General features: G+C 41.6%; 1 protein-coding gene across 2 annotated transcripts in view; it reads right to left on the reverse strand.

The window, feature by feature from the left end:
• Positions 1-21,329, reverse strand: part of SPECC1L (sperm antigen with calponin homology and coiled-coil domains 1 like) — a 151,434-nt gene extending 130,105 nt beyond the window's left edge. For both annotated transcript variants that reach the window (XM_030219076.1, XM_030219077.1), the window contains exon 1: positions 21,178-21,329. The gene's annotated coding sequence lies outside the window, so the exon portion shown is untranslated. The remainder of the gene's footprint in view (positions 1-21,177) is intronic.
• Positions 21,330-21,598: the final 269 nt, after the last annotated feature.

The raw sequence follows: 21,598 nt of genomic DNA on the forward strand, positions 1-21,598 counted from the left end.
TTTGCTCTATCAAATGTCCTCGGCATCTGGAATAATTCTTAGGTCCCTGTCTTAGTTCGTTATTATCCCCAGTATTCTTAACAAAATCATCACTGAAGTAGCTACCGACAAAGAATAACTAGGGTCTATATAATTTATTTACAAAATGTATATTCCATATTTTCTAAAAGTCTAAGCAGGTTACAAAATAACACACACACACAAAAACAAATAGTTGAAAACAAACATGAGAACGTTCAAGTACCTGCCAATACTTCTTAAGCATATTCAAAAGGTCTGCTGCTTCCACACTACTTAATGTAGAAGACTGCCAAACAAATAAGCTTTTAGACTCTCAAAATGCCAACTGTGATGTAATCGCTCTTAATTCTTGGGGAAGAGAATTCCATAAAACTGGACCTGTTACAAAAAAATTCTGTCACGGGAATATGAATGCTGGATTTGATGAAACGATGGAACATAATTTTCGCATAACCCAAATCAAACTTCCTGGCAAGCACTTAAACTCCAATACTAAAATATTTAGTAAAGAGCAAAAACAGTTTGGTCTGGCACACAATGGTGTCTCGATTTCGCTCTCTTATACTACCAGATACTTTCTGAAGGCAACTTGAGACAGGCACTTTCTGAAACATTCTCATGTGCAGCAACAAACAGTTCTGCAAACATCTTATAAATGCTTCTCTCAAGATCATTAATTCCAACACTCTTACCTAGTTTTAAACCCTTTTTTTGTCTCTAAGACCTACTAGTCACGTTACGCAAATTCAGACAGCCTACCTTCTCAAAAAAATAAAATATTAATTTTCTGCCTTTAACTTTCTCCTTGTGATCAACATTTGTGTGTTTGTGTTTATTCACTTATAGCCCACCTTAAGCAGGGCGTATGACAAGGTAACACGTAATCACACACACAAAACAAAAACCCACAATAAAACGAACTGAAAAATAAAGACAAGCTACAAGACTTTATCCAATCCCACAATACAAGCAGCTCAGCCAATGGTCTTTATGTTTTCATTCATATACTCTTCTCCCAGACTAATTACATGCTTGTAACTGACTTGTTTAGCAAATAATCACTCAGAATATTAACAGACCTTTCAAAGACTCTCAGTATTCTCCAATAGGCATGCACTCCCAAATGCTGCCATAAAAAAAGTGACATTTCAATTTGGTCTTAAAAGTCTTTGTCTCTATTGCCATTCTGATTGAAGTTGGTGAGTGATTCCACTCTCTAGAGCCCTAGTTTCTTCCAAGTGTATCTTACGTAATATGGGGTCAAAAACATTGCACCCTCAGAACGTAATGATCTCGGGAGTATATATTTTTAGAACACTAGAGATGTAAAATGCACATCCTGGTGTACAGTTTAATTAGATGTACAATTTTAAACCTTATTTGGTATTCGATTGGCAGTGTAATTTGGTTGAATAAAGTGTAATATGTTATTACTAGCCGTTAAGCCCGTTAAAACGGGCGAGTATTGGTCTGTTCTATTTTCACATCTAATTCCCTCCCTCCCTCCCAGGAGCCTTCTTCTCTCCATTGGTTAGCCTTGCCCAGCTGGCCACAGCGGCTCCGCCCAGGAACATCGCGGTTCTCTCCATTGGTTAGCGTCGCCCAGCTCGCCGCAGCGGCTCCGCCCAGAGACATCACGCCTCTCTCCATTGTTTAGCCTCGCCCAGCTCGCCGCAGTGGCTCCGCCCAGTAACATCGGGCATGATGTGGCGCACGTTCGCGCCACCACCTTTGACCCCCCCCCCGGCGTCGATCCCCCCTCTTTCTGCCGTCGCCGTGTTACCTCCCGTGAGTCCTGTCATCAGTTCGCCTCCATCTCTCTGTCCGTTTCCCTCTCAGTTCCGCCCCCTCCTTCCCTCCCTCCTCCTCCGATTTCCATGCCCATGTCCAAGACCTGCTCCCTATTGGGCTGTACTGCTGGTGGAGGCAGGGCTTGGACTCTATCAACGTTCGGTCTCTACTGCGCATTTGCAGGTGAGTCGGTCACATCTCATTTATATAGACTGATGATGTCTCCATAAAGCAATCACACATCAGCATTTCAGATCACCTGTAGAAACTGCAAAGTGGATGATGGCAAACCAAACTATAGATTGTAAGCCTTTAGATTGTAAGCTCTCTTGAGCAGGGACTGTCCTTCCCCATGTTTTAACTTGTACAGCGCTGCGTAACCCTAGTAGCGCTATAGAAATGCTAAGTAGTAGTAGTAAACCAAACTATAATAAATTACAGTAATTGAGTTTTGAACGTGTTACACTTTGCAGAACTGTCCTAAAGCCCTCAGTTGGTATCAAGTCCTTCAACATAAGCAAATGAAATTTAAACAATGAGTCATGAAATCACAGCTCAAATCTGGGGTTTACCAAGGGACAGAATCAAATTACTCCAAGACTATAAATTTGTTTCACAGTATGAATAGTCTTCCTTCCCACAGCCACTTGCGCAGGTATTACATGCTCCAGTGCTCTACTTAAAGACCAAGTCTCAGTTTTTTCCATATTCAGTGCCAATTTGTTCTTTTTGTGCCATGATGCAATGTAAGAAAAAAATGATTGCAATTTAGCTATGGCCTTTACAGGGGTGTCATCAAATGGGGAAAAGAAAAAAGAACTGAATGTCATCGGCGCAGATTCTCTAGTGTACATCTATAGTATTCAGTTTCCAACACAGAGGAACCGAATACAAATTGAAAAGCTGATAAATACAAGCTTTGCGGCACACCAGTGAAAAGGGTCCTCTGTGATGAACATTTGTCCCAAACTTGAACTTACTGTCACTATGCTCATATTAGCCCTCTCCTCAAGTCACTTCACTGGCTTCCTATCCATTTCCACATACAGTTCAAACACCTCTTATTGACTTACAAGTACATTCACTCTGCAGATCCTCAGTACCTTTCCACTCTTATCTCTCCCTACACTCCTCCCCGGGAACTGGATAAATCTCTCTTTTCTGCACTCTTCTCCTCCACTGCTAACTCCAGACTTTTATCTTGCTGCAACATATGCCTGGAATAGACTTCCTGAGCCGGTAGGTCAAGCTCCATCTCTGGCCATCTTCAAATCTAGGCTAAAAGCCCGCCTTTTTGATACTACTTTTAACTCCTAAACCTTAATCACTTGTTTAGTATCCATGTTTTATCATTCCCACCTTAGTAATTCCCTTATTTGTCCTGTTTGTCTGTCCTAATTAGATTGTAAGCTCTGTCGAGCAGGGACTGTCTCTTCATGTTCAAGTGTACAGCGCTGTGTATGTCTAGTAGCGCTATAGAAATGATAAGCAGCAGTAGTAGTAGTCCTATTCATTACTTAAACCACTAACATACACTAGATGCTCTAAACACACACACACACGAACAGCAGTATGGTTAATGCAGTTGGAAAGCAGCAAAGATAAAAAAAATAACTCACACAGAAGAAGTGATGTCACCGCAAAAGATGGCCATGTGAGACTGTTGCTCCACATACCACGAACCCTCAAAAGAGCAATTAGAACTATTGCAAGGGCAATGGCCTCCCAAAGACTGGAGTGGTGGCTGCTGCTGACTTAGTGAATAGCATGCAGAAATGACTGCTGGTCAGAAGCCTGCGGGTCTTAAAGAATTTGGCTTCACTGCCAACTACCCTGACCTACGTGAGGTGGATGCACAGAAGTGATTCCCAATAAGTTGGAATGAGTTGCAGAGCTGGTTTGATGAATTCAAACAGGGTTTGCTAATATAAGCGCTTCTGCCAGGTACTTGTGAACATACAAATAGCCATACTGGGTCAGACCAATGGTCCATCTACTCCAGTATCCTGTTTCCAACAACGGTCATTCCAGATCACAAGTTCCTGACAGAAACCCAAATAGTAGCAGCATTCCATGCTCTCCATTCCAAGACAAGCAGTGGCTTCCCCATTTCTGTCTCAATAGCAGACTATGGACTTTTCCTCCAGGAATTTGTCCAAACCTTTAATAAACCCAGATACGCTAACCGCTATTACCACATCCTCCAGCAAAAAGTTCCAGAGCTTATTTGAGTGAAAAAATATTTCCTCTTATTTGTTTTAAAAGTATTTCCATGTAACTTCATGAAAGTCTTTGTACTTCTTGAAAGAGTAAAAAAAAAAAATTTGATTCACTTTTACTCGGTCTATACCACTCAGGATTTTGTAGCCATCTCTTTTCCAAGAGTTGAAAAGCCCTAACCTCTTTAGCCTTTTCTCATATGACAGTTGTTCCATCCCCTTTATTATTCTGGCTGCTCTTCTTTGAACCTTTTCCAATTCTGCTACTATTGGAAGCAGGATACTGGGTTAAATGGTCCACTGGTCTGACCCGGTATGGCTATTCTTATGTTCACAAAAAAATATCCCGCTTAAGGGGCCCTTTTACTAAGCTGTGATAGGCTCTAAGCGCGTGCAGCGTATGCCAGAATGAGACTACCGCCAGGCCAGCGCGTCATCTTTGCGGTAATTTCAGATTTGGTGCACGCCTATAACGCCTGGATGAATTATTTATTTCCTCCTATTTGCGCCAGTTCCGGCGGTAATCGGCACTTGGTGCACGCTGACCGGTCACTACATGTGTAGCACGTAAGCCTTTACCACTAGATCAATGGGTGGCGTTAAGGGCTCAGGTCAGTTTTGGGCACGTGCTGGTTTCATTTTTACCACAAACCCACTAAAAAAATATATATATCATTTTTTGTAGATGCCGTAAAAACTGGCCTGGCGCATGTCCAATTCATGTGCCTACACTACCGCAGGCCACATTTTACTGCTGTTAGTAAAAGAACCCCTGAATATCCAATTTCTATCTGGTTCAAGGGCGAAAGTTACGATCATTGCTTTTACTACTATATCCAACTGAACTTCCCAAGAATCTGTTTTAAGTCCAGACTCAAGAGACTTGATTTCTCTCCCACCCTCTTCATTCACCCAGACCCAGCAGTAACATAGAATGCTCTTGTCAAGAGTGAGAAATGTTTCTTTGAGATTTGCAAATTTCACCAAAGCATAGCTGACACCAAGGGTGACTTTGAAAAATTAATAAACCTTAGATTTAAGTGGCAATTAAAGTTTTCAATGATTTCAAGCTTCTGATGTACCATTTTGTTGTCTGACTGGCACGCTGGTAATTCACCCAACTTCTTATCCAATATTTCTATTTTCCCTTGTTACTGATTTAAGAACTCTCCATGCTGTCTCAATTGGATCTGCTGTGAACTCTCCACTAATTTGTCAAGTCTCTCAAGTAGAGGAGTGTGTAGCCGTGTTAGTCCACTCTTAAGGTTATCAATAGAAATCAAACAAAATAAAACATGGAAAAGAAAATAAGATGATACCTTTTTTATTGGACATAACTTAATACATTTCTTGATTAGCTTTCGAAGGTTACCCTTCTTCGTCAGATCGGAAATAAGCAAATGTGCTAGCTGACAGTGTATATAAGTGAAAACATTCAAGCATTACTATGACAGTCTGACAGGGTGGGAGGATGGGGGTGGGTTGGAGGTATGCATGGGGACATCAAAGCATATCATTGATATTCTAACAGGATGGGTGTGGATAGGTGAGGGGTGGGGTGATCAACAGAGACATACAGCTTTATGGTTTATAATGGGTTTATAATGGGTTTTTTCTCCTTGTACTGTAGTAGATTCTCCCTGGGTGTTTTGAGGGAGGAGGCAATATTCTTGGAGATTATTTTGGGGTTGTAGCCTTTCTGTTTGAAGGATGCAGTCAGGCTTTTCAGGTGTCTGTCTCTGTCCCCTGGGAAAAAACCCACAGACAGAATCCCTCTTGTAGTGACATACAATCCAGAGCTGAAAAAACTGAGGAAAATCATAAGAGATCTACAACCTATACTCCAGGAGGATGAATTACTGAAAGAGATATTCCCATCCCCACCAGTACTGGCCTTCCGACAGCCACCCAACTTAAAACACAAGCTAATCAGAAGTAAACTTCCATCACAGACTGAAAAGGAACAGAAGGGCACACGTCCCTGTAATTTATCCAGTTGCAAACTATGCCAAAATATTGTACAGGACCACACAGTTATCCACAAAGGAAAGATATTCAACATAAAGGGATCTTTCACTTCCTCATCTTCCAATGTGGTATATATCATTCAGTGTAAAAAATGTAACGAAGGATGCTATATTGGAGAAACAGGCCAGATGCTTAAGACAAGATTCAATTTACATAGACATCACATGAACAATACAGCCAGTAGGGCCCCCACCCCGGTGGGACACCACTTCACAGAACCAGGACACTGTACCAGTGATTTCACAGTGAGAATACTGAAAGGTAACTTTAAAACCATACAAGAACGTAAGACCTTTGAAGTCAAAATGATTGAATATTTTAACACCCAACAGAAAGGACTTAACAAGGATCTGGGGTTCCTAACCCATTATAAACCATAAAGCTGTATGTCTCTGTTGATCACCCCACCCCTCACCTATCCACACCCATCCTGTTAGAATATCAATGATATGCTTTGATGTCCCCATGCATACCTCCGACCCACCCCCATCCTCCCATCCTCCCACCCTGTCAGACTGTCATAGTAATGCTTGAATGTTTTCACTTATATACACTGTCAGCTAGCACATTTGCATATTTCCGATCTGACGAAGAAGGGCAACCTTCGAAAGCTAATCAAGAAATGTATTAAGTTATGTCCAATAAAAAAGGTATCATCTTATTTTCTTTTCCATGTTTTATTTTGTTTGATTTCTATTGATAACCTCAAGTCTCTCAAAAACTGGATGGTCTTACGGACAAGTGGGCTAACCTTCAATTTTGTAAATTTGCAGCTTTTTTAATCAAGTGCATCAAGACCTGTGGACAAAGCTAAACCTATGATTTTCTCAGATTTTTGCACATGACTGAACAGGTTATCCCCTCTGGCCATATAGACAACTGGGCCAACCACCTCAGGTGTGAAAAATGGTTAGCCCCCTCCATTGCCTCAGGTACAAAACAAGTATCTGTATATACCCTGTTTCCCCGAAAGTAAGACCTACCCCCAAAATAAGATCTAGTAGAGGTGTTCCTGAATTGGTAGATATAAGGCCTCCCCCGAAAGTAAGACCTAGCAAATTTTTGTTTGAAAGCAGGGCCGCCGAGAGCCGGACAAGGCCGCCCCCCCCCCCCCACCCGAGGTCGCCGGGCCCCCCCTCCACCCACCCTCCGTCGCTCCCGGAACTAACCTTAAATGCCTCCTTTCACCTTCGCAGCAAGCAGCAGCAGGGCAGACCTTTCCTTCCTTCCATGCCCTGCCCTTGCGGACGTTACGTCAGGCGAGGGCAGGACATGGAAGGAAGAGTGGCCTGCCCTGCTGCTGCTTGCTGCGAAGGTGAAAGGAGGTGTTTAAGGTTAGTTCCGGGAGCGACGGAGGGCGGGCGTGCCAACCCCGATGTTTCCACGAAAAATAAGACAGCCCCTAAAAATAAGACCTAGCGCATTTTTGGGGGCAAAAATTAATATAAGACAGTGTCTTATTTTCGGGGAAACACGGTACTACACACCTCCTTTCTGTGGTTACAAAGCGATTTACATATCAAGTCCCATCTCTTTCCTTTGTCAAAGATGCAGCTAAGGAAGGAGAAACAGCAAACATCAATTGAAGACTGAACTACAGATGGCACTAGGCTGTATACTGATGGGTAGTACTTGCCTTTCCTCTTTACCATAATCTCGATCAAATCACTGGGAGCTCACCAAGCTGCTTCCGCTCTGCCCAACGCCAACTTGAACTCCTTCCTAAATTGTTCTAATCTCTCATTTAATAATATACATTTGCTTATTTCCGATCTGATGAAGAAGGGCAACCTTCAAAAGCTAATCAAGAAATGTATTAAGTTATGTCCAATAAAAAAGGTATCATCTTATTTTCTTTTCCATGTTTTATTTTGTTTGATTTCGATTGATAACCTTTAAGAGTGGACTAACACGGCTACCACACCTTACTTAAGATGGAAGATACCGCATACAGCCGCATGAAAAAGCAAATGAACAAACTTTTGGAAAAAGAAACAAAAAAGTGAACAGCCATCTTTACTTTCTGACAATCCGCAAGAAGAATGACATCATTCCCAAAGGACTGAGGATCAAAAATCATTTGGCTACCACTTACAGTTCTGACTATGCAGAGAAAATCTGCAAACGCACTAGTCAGAAACTAAGATATGAACTCATACATCAACTCTACAAGAAAAGAGAATAATATACAGTAATCAGTTGACTCCTCAGCTCCTTAACAATGATCCCCACCACCACTCTTAAGTTTGAATTCTTTATCCTCAATTTCTTTCAAGGTGTTTCGCTATTTATATGTGGCACTGAAGATTAAACAGCTACTCATGGCTTTATTTGCTTCCCATCAGCAGCCTGTGGCATGCCATTAAACCCCAAAAGCTACCCATTTACAGGCAATTCCACTATATACTGCACTATCCTTTAGTAGAGACATTTTTAGCTTCCTTCCAGCCAGCCAAGAAATCTTTGGAGGAAATTGTTGACTGGCCTCAAGGGTGTCCTCCAGAGCCCAAAGAGGGGGAGATGCTCTATGACACAGGATTTCTGGCACCTACTGGAGGTGTTTAGTTCTTTTTCTTTCCCTGATGCACCAGCCACCTTTGCTGGAGACAGAGCAAATAGTGACAGTCTGCCTCTGTATGGACATGTATAGTGGATGGAGCAAATTTTATTCTGTCTTTCCCTGCAAGAGGGAGGGGTCTCTCTCTTCTGATCTTGCATGGACAAAGAGAAACCACAGTTTCTTTTCATATACCCAACATAAAGGCACATCGGGATCCTAATTTGGTATACGTGCAGTTAGGCAAATGAGTTGGGGGGGGGGGGGTTAATAGAAACGCTGCTTCAACAAGAGAGCACCTTGTAACAGCACATTATCTGTGCAAAAACTCCTAGACCTGATTACTCAAGTGACCCTGAATTACCCTAGGCTGGTGATCATGGGAGACTTCAATCTACACATCAAAACCCCAGATACCACCACAGCTGCCTTTCTGGACACGATGGCAGCACTAGGATTTACACAGGTGATCAATTCTCCAACCCACGAAAAGGGTCACATACTAGACCTGGCATTCTACAAAGGAGTGGATATCCCAGAATGCTGGGATAACAGTATTGAAATAACACCCCTATCATGGTCAGACCATTTTCTAATTAAATTCTCCCTAAGTGACCACCTGAAAAAAATGGCACCTCCCAGAGTTTGGAAGGAGATCAGAGACAAAAAAAAAAGCTGACCACTGAGAATTTCCTAGAGCCCTTGGACTATCCACATGTAGATGAAAAGACAACAATGTCAGAAAAAGTTTACATCTGGAATACACACTTAGCCAAGACCTTAGAGAAAAGAGCACCACTAAAAAAGGTCTTATGCCCCACTCACAAACTCTCACCTTGGTTTTCTCCAGAACTTCAGATCCTTAAACGCAAAGAACGAAAACTGGAAAGGAGATAGCGCAAACCTCACCTGGATAAAGACAGGCTAAACTGCAGGAAGCACATGGCAAAATATTGCCAAGCCTTAACAGCAAACAAAAAACAGTATTTCTCTCAATGCATTGCACAGGCTGACAATTCAACTAAGCAGCTGTTCAGTATAGTAAACAGTCTACTGCAACCCGCACAACAACCAGCCTGCCCAGTCTAAACTGAACTGCAATGATTTTGCTGCATACTTTGTCAACAAAATTAAAAGTCTCCACCAGGATTTACAGGCAATCCCACCCAGTGCCCAACCAGTCAACCAGGGGTGCACAAACTCGCCACCTCCTAACAGAGACAGATGAAACACTTTTAACCTAATGACAGAGGAGAGCCTTGACAAAATCTTTAGAGACCTTCGACCAACTACCTGCTCCCTCGATCTCTGCCCATCAAAGATACTTGCCTGCTGCACTATAGGCCTTATAGAAGGCGCCACAAAAATTGTGAACACCTCTCTTTCTAATGGGCAACTACCAACAGCATTAAAAAGGGCAGTGGTTGAGTCAGTCCTCGCACCTCGTGCCCAGCGTATGTTGGCAGCTGCCCCTGCAACTCCCCGCACACTTCCAGCCACCCACCGCCAGCAGAGGGCGCTGCGCCCGCCCATCCTCCAGCAACATGGTCAGGCAGATCCGCACCGAGGGAGAACTGGACTTGGCATTGAGACGTGCAGGGAACAGGCTTTCAGTTCTTTATGTCTCATCCCCAAGGTGTGGACCATGCAGATATATGACTCCTTATTTTGAAGAGCTGTGCGCAGAACATTGTGATGTACAGTTCCTCAAAGTTGACGTGACTGACTCAGTGGACGATTTTGTTGAAAAATTCCGGATCACAGGCTTACCAGCATTCTATTACTTCAGGAACAGCGAAGAGGTTGATTGTTTTGCTGGAGGAAATAAAGATTATCTGCTCCAAAGTCTTACTAGGAACAAGTCAAGAGGTTGACAATTCTGAAATGATATGATGTCAATAAACTGTCAGTTTTGGTGTCTACCTTAATAGTGTAAACTCTGTTTTTCCAACGCTGTGACTACATGTTGCCACCCCTCAATTATGCATCCTGTACTGGCTACTTGTACGTTTAGGAAACAGTGTTAGAATGAGTTTAATAAAACGCAATTAGTGTGCTCTGATAAACCTAAAAAAAAAAAAAAAAAAAAAAAGGGCAGTGGTTCGCCCTCTGATGAAGAAAAACAACCTTGACCAGGACAAACTTGAAAGTTATAGGCCAGTATCCAACATCCCGTTTCTAGGGAAACTCATAGAACAAACAGTCTGTGTTCAACTTAATGAATGGCTAGAAAAGAGTAACTGGCTAGATCCATATCAATTTGGATTCAGACGCGGTTATGGAACAGACATGGTCATCGTAGCACATATGAGTTTATCTTGTTGGGCAGACTGGATGGACCGTGCAGGTCTTTTTCTGCCGTCATCTACTATGTATCCCTACTAGAGGATCTTCACAGAAACCGAAACATGGGATTCGCCTCGATGTTAGTACTGCTTGACTTCTCAGCAGCTTTTGACACTGTGGATCATGATATCTTGCTAGCACGACTGACAGAAACAGGTATCAATGGAACAGTACTTGCTTGGTTCAGATCCTATCTATCAGACAGGCAACAATCCATAATATTTGGCAGCAACTCATCACCACCATGGACACTGATCTGCAGGGTACCACAAGGATCGATACTGTTACCTATTCTGTTCAATATCTACCTCAAGCCACTAGCTGAGCTGATTCGGTCAATGGACATTCAGTTCTACATCTATGCAGATGATGTGCAGATACTCATACCCATTGAACCTGACTTATCTACAGCCTTGAATAAACTGATTACTTGTCTAACATCAATTCAAGAATGGGCTAAACACAACAAACTTTGCCTGAACCCAAGTAAAACTGAGCTTCTCTGGGTCCCTAACACAAGTGAATACATACCTGACATCAAAATCCCTTTTGAGAAGTATGAACTCCCCCTCAAATCATAAGTCAGGAACCTTGGAATACAGTTAGATTCAACACTTACTCTGATTCCCCAAATCCAAGCAACCTTCAAGAGCTGCTTCTACTATTTGCGACAGCTACGCTGCCTCTCTCCTTACATCAAGAAGGTAAATCTTATCCCAGTTGTGCATGCCATGATAACATCAAGACTGGATTACTGCAATGCACTATACAATGGTCTGACTACAAAGGGCCTGCACCAGCTCCAGTTGATTCAGAATGCAGCAGCAAGACTCATAGAAGGTTGTGACGTGACCATATCACACCATTTTTGCAAAAACTTCATTGGCTACCAGTACAATACAGGGCTAAATTTAAAACTCTATGTCTGATCTTCAAGGCCCTGAAAGGAAATGGGCCTGAATATCTGAAGAATAGGATGATCCTCCACACACCGGCAAGGACACTAAGGTCCTCCCAAGGAATTTCACTAACTATACCCTCTCCAAAAGACATTACACGATGTGATACCCGCAAGCGAGCCTTCTCTGGAGTAGCGTCCACACTCTGGAATGCATTGCCTGAAAGGCTCCGCTTAACACAAGACTATCTGTACTTCAGGAAGCAGGTGAAAGCTTGATTCTTCAACCAAGCCTTTAATGGAAGACGTAACTAATTGTTAGTCTCACTTACACACACAAGGATTGACTCGGGCTGCACATATGCAGCAAGACATGTTTACCCACTCCTACCCTAGCTGAGATGATATTTAACCATCTCTCTGAGCTCATGAGCAACTTTCTTCAAATCAGTCACATTACTTTCTAATTCTTCCTGCTTTCTTGCTCATCTATGTGTTACAACTTTGCCTTACCCTTCACTGCCAATTGTAGTGTTCTTTTGCTTATTGTGTGGTCATTGTGGGTAGTATACCATGCCATACTCTGTATTGTTACTTGAATATTTTTACTGCTTGTTACTTGAATATTTTTACTGCTGTAATTGCCTATTGCTCATGTTTGATCTATTCTTACTGTACACCGCCTTGAGTGAATTCCTTCTAAAAGGCGGGTAAATACATCCTAATAATAAATAAATCCTAATAATAATAACAATAATAATAACAAGTATGCATGCAGACATTTCTTCAGTTCAATCAGATGGTTCAGGCCATTAACATTTTAGAACCACATCTTCCTAGTTCCCATGTACTCTATGGAGTGTTTTATTTTAACTAAAAATTGTCCTGACTATAAAACACACATATACAAAACCACATCAAAAACAGCTTACATGCAGTCACAAGACCTAAAATAGTAAATATAATATAGAAATAAAGGTTAAATAGAATAAATTAAGGAGATACCTTTCATTTTCAGAAGCTAAGATCCCCACACTATGTTTATCAAGAGGAAAATACAAAATCCAGCAAAAACTGATTCTAGCAACACAAGTCCATCCCTACAGCATCTGAAAGAATGCTACTACACTTCAGATAACATCTTTCTCCAAAGCAGTTTGTATTTATCTAATAAAATTTGGGAGGGTCTCGGCCGGCCATTCCCCTTTTTTTTGGAGGGGGGGGGGAGGAAGAGAAGAAAGGTTCTCTTCACTTCAATGATGTGCCATCGGATGAGTGGGGTCATAAGAGCCCAGGCCCCAGTCATGATTCTTCAATTCCTTTTGGCAGTACTCATTCAGAACGCAAGTTGACTTAATTTTCATGTCACCCTTTCGGAGATGACTGATGGGGGAGGGGGGGTTAAACTGTTAAAAGCTTGATTACTGTTTTTATTGTGTTTGCTGTTGGAGTCTTTATATAATCATTTTGTTGGATTACCTGTTTTAACTTATCAATAAAAACTGTTGAAACACAAAGCAATTTGTATTTTGCTATAAACCAACACCCCCAGAATGTAACAAACTGCAGTTCAGAGGGTGAGTATAGGCTGGTCCTCTCCTGAGCCCAAGAGGATGGATGCAGTGATCAAGGCATGCTACTTTCTACTGTTCAGTGACAGCTTTCTTATGGAAGCAATCTGTAGTCCCAGGCACTTCCTCCATCCAGACAACCTTCTTGGATGCTGATATGGTTTAATTTGCCTTTTCGTTCCTTAATCTTGCTATCATACTGCTAACACCAAAATGCTTTTTCCAAGAAAAAGAACAAGCTATTCTCCTACCAACTTTCTTCCTCCTTTTTTGGAGACATTTTCTGCCCCTCATGGGACACACAACAGTTGCAAATAGTTTACATTCCATACAACTGAGTGAAGTAGGAAAAGAGCTCAAAGGAACAGCAGGACTTTGAAACCATTCCAGATGCCAAGCTTTAGTACCTGAACTCTTCCAGAAATGTACAAGCAAAGATAATTAATTCCAAGTAGACACATTAACTTTCCTATGCAATCTGCCTTGAAAAACAAAGCTCACGTTAACCTGCTCCTGCTCTTCTAAAATTTGTGTGCAGATAATGATCATCACTGCTTACCCTGATATCCTCAGCCTGTCCAGTCAGACAAAAAACAGCTCCTACGCGTTCAGTATGTCATTCAACACTGCTCCTTAAAACTAGCATCATCCCATCTCACCTTCCTTATCCAGTTCCCCCTGCCACTGTTACCCACTTCCTAGGTAACTTTAAAAGTACTCTGTTGGCACAGGGCATTGTGGTGGAGGCCCATACTCGAGTACTGCCACCTCCTGCTATCTCACCAACAGAAGTCCAAAATAAGTACCTGAATTATGTAAACCACTTTGAATGTAGTTGCAAAACCCTCAGAAAGGCGGTATATCAAGTCCCATTTCCCTTCCTTGTGGGGGGGGAGGGGGGAGTTTGAGCATGGGCCTCTACTACAAGGCTCCAGGGAGTATCTTGGAAGCAACCCAGGAAGTGGTGCGGCAGGGAAGCATGTTGGAATCACAAGTGAGTTAAGGAAGGTGAGATGCTGGACCTAAAAGGAGTAAGGAAGGGAAGGAGAGATGAGATGAGATGAGATGAGATGATGGCCCCAAGGGGGTGGGGTGGAGAAGTGAGATAATTGATCAGGGAGGAGGATAGGGAGAGGAGATGCTGGACAACAGAGGGATAGCCCTTGAGCAGACTCTGGGAAGGGGGGGCACACGGCTGAAGGTTCACCTAAGGAATCCGATACCCTTGGGCCAGTACTGAATTCGAAGCACTGTCTCACTATGCAAAGCACACTCTCTTACTGGTGCCTCTTTTCCCCTCACCTCAGCTGCTATCAAAACTTACTTCAAAAGTACTTTCATTCAGAGGCAGGGGAACACCTTTGGCTAGAGGTGATAACAAAAAAAAATCCCTGCCCTTGCCTAATCAAGCTCTCTAGCTGTCGATTCTATATTACATCAAGTTGATTGGACCATAGACCTCCCCATTCCACTCTCTATAACTGCATTTATGGTAGACAGCAAATGTGCCTCCTCTCTTAACATACTGAAATATAAAGTAATCAATGTCTGGTAGTTATACAAATGTAATCCAGGTCCTGGGGGTAACGTCTGTCTGGGCCTTAATGTTGAGGCCCTGCCAAGCATAAGGGGCCAGGTCCATAACTCAATTTAGAGTTCAGGGCACAGGCCAGGGCCAGTGTTGTCTCCGGTAGGCCAGAGAGGCATTCACTTACTCAACAGTATCTGTAATCGTCAAATGATCCACTACACACTAGCAAATTATGAAATAAATATCTTTTACTGAACAGTCCACTAGTTAACCAATTCTCAGAAGTGCTCACAAAGGGGTAACTTTGTACATATTTCCAGTTTAAATCTCAAGGATGATATTTTCTCACTTGAACTTTTTATTCTGGCTCACTCTTTACGTATTCTCCTCAGAAAAACACAAGTGTCCCGTCCCAGACCTCAGAACCCCTCAGTTGTCATAACTCAGGACCTTCCACTCACTCTATCTCCCTCTCGCCTCACCCCACCCTTTTGGCTTGGGCTCTCGTTACACTGTCCCTGGTCTCCTCCCTCGGTGATCTTCCCCCAGCAACAGTAGTTATAGCGCTGCAGATGTAAAAACGCGTGTTTCCCAACTGAAAGTCTCCCGGTGCTGGTTCTCCACCAATGTAAAATAGAAGTACATTGCCATGAGACACTGATTTACTGTACGTTCTTCTTTCCCATTATCAAAAGGGAAAAAGAGGTTACATCTCTTTGAATTAGGTTTGGCATTTCAAGCGGCAAGATTATGAATGCATCTATTTTCCAGTCTTCTCAGTATTGTTTTTAGGAAAATTTTGAAAACTCTTCTGTTTTGGAATATGTACCTCATTCTAACTGTTGAATTATTCGTCACTCTAGCTAATATGTATCTTTTTAATCCTTGAATTTATTATTACAGTCCATCTTCCCAGTTAAATGAAACTGGCTTCTTAAAAATTGTAACCCACTTAGAGCTGTGAGGTAATAGCGGGATAGAAAACTGATTTACCATTACCACTGTGTGAGGTAATCGCATTTATCACATTATACTACTTAATTTTTTACGCTATGTTATACATCACATATTTAGAGAGCAGCACATGGATCTTTTGTAGTCTGATACTCTTTTTATAAACTCTTCCAAATGAAACATTTTGTACTAAGAGTTTAAAACTAGGACAGTCTGTATGACCTCAAGTCATGCGATTAACCAAACTATTACTAGTAAGACAAATGACTTGGGCTTTTTTTTTTGGGAAGATGATGAACCCAGTGCTGTTGGTACGCCCTAATACAAAAAGAGTTTGGGATCCACTGCACTATAGACTGGAGACCCACTCTAGTCACAAATGATTAAGGTTTTCCATTTTGCTTTAATCAGTTTCTCAGCAGTGAGCTTCTAGCTTCAATTATGGCACAGGTGCCAGTTCTTTGGGTGCAATAATGTTTGAGCACCCATAAAATACTGAACTGCTGTGTGTTGGGAGGTGGGATCATTTTTCTTGCTTTTATTACCTCAAATGTTGGGTCCTTTGGTTTATGAGGTCTCAATAAGATCCTATGCTGTCTCATTAGCTCTTCCATCTCTGACGAGGACTTTATGTGACTTCTGTAACAGTCCACCTGCTAGAGCTGCAAATCACACAGATACCGACACACTTCCCCAACCACAGTGAAAAAGTAGCTACAAAGAAAAATTATATTGGGACTTTCTCTGTTTGTATCTTTAAAATACTGTCAAATATACAGTCATCTAGATAATTCTATAGCACAATAAAAGTCGTGTATCAATGTAAAAATTCTCAAATATTAATGTTGAAAATATAAGCAACATAGCTCAATTAGCTCAATTATATAGTATAAGGGGAAAAAAAGATGTATAAATGCTGAAGTTCAAAGTGACTGAAGAATTATTGTAACAAACATAACTTTCCTCCTCAAACCTCTCAAAATCCCGTCTTTTCACTTTTCTTTTCATCAACAAGATAAATGTTAGTATAATCACATAATTTGGACATGTGATATTTCTAAATATCAGAAGTTTGTTTCCACAAGTATTTCTGATATAGCAGCCATGCAGAGTGGAATTTTTCTGCTTTCTTTTTCACTTGATATGTAAGTTTCTCCATTACATAAATATAAGAGAGCTTACATAGTCATTCGTTAATGAGGGAGGTCAACTGCTGTACCAACTTTTGGCTAGACCACACCTTGCTGCCATTAAACAACGGCGAACAAATCAAGATGGGTTCTTAAAATGACCCATAAATCTTCCTTGCATAATACAAATGTATCCTACTGAAATGAAAAGCGGATATTAGTAATGGAAAAAAAATACATTTTTTAATTTCTTTCCATATTGATTGAAGTTTTGGGCAATTACACCACATATGTTCAAAACCTCCAAGTTGCTTATGATTTTTCCAACAAAGCAGTGAATTAGTACCCTGTTTCCCCGAAAGTAAGACATCCCCCGAAAATAAGACCTAGTAGAGGTTTTCCTGAATTGGTAGATATAAGGCCTCCCCCGAAAGTAAGACCTAGCAAATTTTTGTTTGAAAGCAGGTTCCGCCGAGAGCCTGACAAGGCCGCCCCCGGGCCGCTCCTCCTCCACCCTTTGTTGCCGGGCTCCCCCTCCACCCACCCTCCGTCGCTCCCGGAACTAACCTTAAACGCCTCCTTTCACCTTCGCAGCAAGCAGCAGCAGGGCAGACCTCTCCTTCGTTCCGTGCCCCGCCCTTGCGGATGTTACGTCAGGCGAGGGCGGGACACGGAAGGAAGGAGTGGCTTGCCCTGTTGCTGCAAAGGTGAAAGGAGGCGTGTAAGGTTAGTTCCGGGAGCAATGGAGGGCGAGTGGGCCAACCCCGATCCAACCCCGATGTTTCCCCGAAAAATAAGACAGCCCCTGAAAATAAGACCTAGCGCATTTTGGGGGGCAAAAATTAATATAAGACAGTGTCTTATTTTCGGGGAAACATGGTATACTCCCATTTATGGATCAAATAAAGACTGCAGTAAGTTCTCATTAAGATCTTAGGGCCCTTTTTACTGAACTGCGCTAGGGATTTCCAGTGTGGAAATGCAACGCAGCCCATTCAATCTGAATGGGTTTCGTCGCATTTGCCGTGCAGGAATCACTAGCATGGTTTAGTAAAAGAGGCCCCGAGGCTGTAGTGCAACTACATTTAAGGAGATAGAAACTTTAGTCATATATAACCAAATCTTTTCCCAGTCCTTTTTAGACATATTCCCATGATCCAATTCCTATTGCATTTGGTATTTAAATATTTGGGTTGGGCTCAGATCTATTAAAGTATTAAATAGTTTTGAAATTAGGATTTTATATTTTTCTCCAGAAAGAGAAATTTTCTAACACTAACAGTTCTCAACTAAAGTGTGTCTTATTGCTCGTTTTGGTAGCAAAGTGTTGGATTTGGAAAAAAATATATCTAGTTATATTTTTCTCCTCAATTTCTTCCATACCTCCATACCTGATTGTGTGCAACAAAAATGTTTCATTAAAAAAATCAGAATTCGCTCTCATTTTTTTAATTCCTCAGAGATGTGATGGGATCCTTTCATTATTGGGGGAGTCCTCCTTTGTGCCTGTTTACTCAATGATGGTCACCTGGGTGGGGGGGTGAATAGTGGTGTATTTTCAGTTTGTATATCTGCAAAATTAAGTAGGAGAGGGTGGAGTACAGAGGGAAGGGTGATGGGGACTTTGGGCTGCAGGGTTTTTTATTTGGGGTGGGGGTTCTCTCTATTGTTCTCACCTTGTTATTGCAATGTTTGTTTTGCTAGACGTTCATAGCCTTGTATCGATTTGCATTAAATTATATGCTCTATTAGTGATTTAACAAACATATTTCAAATTTTTAAAAAAAATCAGAATAAGAGGGCTCCTAATCTGTCCATTTGTTCACATTTTTACCCATATATATCTTATATAATATCAAATAAATGCTAGTGTTGAAATTGGGATAAAGAGCAAGAGGTATGGGTAAGTCCCTACCAGTTGATGTGTTTGCTCTCAAATACAAAGTAATGCTGCTAAAAAAGGATGAGCTTTGCCTCTTGACCAAGCTGCTGATTCTGAGATGAAAAAAATAGCCTGTAAAGTTATCCAGACAGAGCTTCCAATCACTCATTTATGCTGATGATGTCACAATTTATATCCTCTTCAGACATGATCTCTCTGATATCTCCAATGACATCGCTCGTTGCTTGGACATCATGAATTCATGGGCTAACTCATTTCAACTGAAATTAAACACCGAAAAAAAACCCACATTGTCTTATCCTCTCATCACAATGAATTATTTAATTACAAGCCTACAACCCTAAACACTCCTGCTTATTCTCTCCCTATTTCTGATAGCCTTAAAATCCTAGGAGTTATTATTGATAGCCATCTTACACTAGAAAGCCAAGTTAACACCAGTATAAAAAAGATGTTTTATTCTATGTGGAAACTTAAACATATAGACCTTACTTTCCGAGGGAAATATTCCGTAACTTGACACAATCAATGGTATTGAGCCACACAGATTATTGCAATGGAATATGCGGGTTGTAAAATACATCTTATGAAAAAAATCCAAACAGCCCAAAACACAGCTGCCAGACTGATATTCAACAAAAAGAGATTTCAAAGTGCTAAACCTCTTCGATTGAAACAACACTGGCTCCCTATCAAGGACCGCATTACTTTCAAAATTTGCACTCTGGTCCACAAGATAATCTACGGTGATGCCCCAGGATATATGATTGATTTAATAGATCTTCCAGCCAGAAACAGAATCAGTTCATCACGTATTTATCTGAACCTTCACTATCCAAGCTGCATTGGGCTCAGATACAAATCAACCTATGCATCCAATTTTTCTTAAGTATGCAAATGTGGAATACATTACCAAAGAGTGTGAAAATGATGCACGACCATCAAAACTTCAGGCGATCTTTAAAGACCTGTTTTGCAAGGCCAACCCTACTGATTCTACTTAAATGCCTCAACTCTACAATGCGTCTATACATACATTGCAATGGACATTTTTCTTATTTCCTTGTCCCTTATTATACCCATTTACCCCTACCTTACCCTTTTTCTAATTGTATTTGTTTAATACCTACCGTACTTGGCGTTCACCATTGCGGTATTTTGTAAGCCACATTGAGCCTGCTAATATGTGGGAAAATGTGGGATACAAATGTTACAAATAAATAAATAAAACACCGCTTCTATCCAGGAACAGAAAAGAGGGCCAAAATCCACATGCCAGAGACCTGCAAAAAACAGAACCACTGCATCTTGTCAAATACTTCCCCTTCTCTGGGTACCACTACTTAAGATGCTGCCTATCACAAATTAATATTATTCAAGAAAAGTGACAAAAACCTATACTAGCACAGCCATTCTGCAGACCCTGACAAAGTTCAAACAGCAGAAACCCCACCAGTACTTGTAGCCAGGGACAGTGCAAGAGTATTTGATGACCTAGGGCAGTGAACCTTTGGCCTTACCCTCCCTCACTTAATTTCAGGCTCCTAATACGCCCTTCCCTTAAAAGAGGGCACACTTTTAAATATTATATATATATATATATATATATATATATATATATATATATATATATATATATATATATATATATACACACATAACGGTTAAAAGGGCTATTTGAATAGTGCCAACCCTTCCTGAAGGTGAAAGCAGATGGTTCTTTTGAGTTTGTGTGGCTGTCACGACCTATTGTTTTGCTTTAAACTACAGCTGTTTGCTGCCCCTCCCAGAAACGACTGTCGTAGGCAACCACCTAATCTTGCCTAGATCAGCCCAGCTTGCATCCTCCCAAAGGAAAGATGCAGAACGTGGTACAGGAAAACCCCAAGCAAGGATCACATGTGCTCTCCTGAGAAAGTGACAGACTCAAAAACCAGTTTCCCTGTTAGTAAAAAAAAAAAAAAAGCAAAAAGGGACTCGTGCTTTCATCTCTCTCACACTTCCATTCTCTGACTGAATGTCTCTCTTTTCAGACTAAAAAAACACGCCGGTGTGAGCTATTACAAAAAGAGCGACAGGCCACAAGCAAAGCCTACGAACCGCTGCTGTAGCCCCCTAACATATTTCGCAAAAGGCCCAGCCTTGCACTTTTCAACAGCTTTTTTTTTTTTTTATTAAAAACAATCATGAAACAAATCTATATAGGAAGAATATCCAGCTTTCCTTACTTTTCTTTTAGACATCTGAAGCCAGCAATTCCCGGGTAAGGAGGGGGGAGGAGGAGGAGAGGGGGTTTCTTTACGCAGACAAGACAGTTTATTCCGACACTCTGTTCTCCATCCTCCAAACTCCGCCTCTGATGTGGCTCAGGCTGGCGACAGTCATCTCGTTGCAAAGGCAGAGCAATCACCAGAAAGAGCTCAGAAACGCCCGAGTGAGGCTCAGAATGCTATTGGAGCGCCAGAATGAGTTGTGGAAAGCAGAGAGAGGGTGCGGGCTATTGGAGCACTAGGATGAGGCTTGGATACACAGAAAGAGCGAGGCTATTGGGGCATCAGAGTGAGGCGAGGCTGAAAACCACAGAAAGAGAGAGGCTATTGGGGCATCAGTGAGGTCTAGGAACGCTCATTCGTTGAATAGTGAATACTG

This window comes from Microcaecilia unicolor, chromosome 11 (assembly GCF_901765095.1).
Source record: "Microcaecilia unicolor chromosome 11, aMicUni1.1, whole genome shotgun sequence".
Taxonomy (NCBI): domain Eukaryota; kingdom Metazoa; phylum Chordata; class Amphibia; order Gymnophiona; family Siphonopidae; genus Microcaecilia; species Microcaecilia unicolor.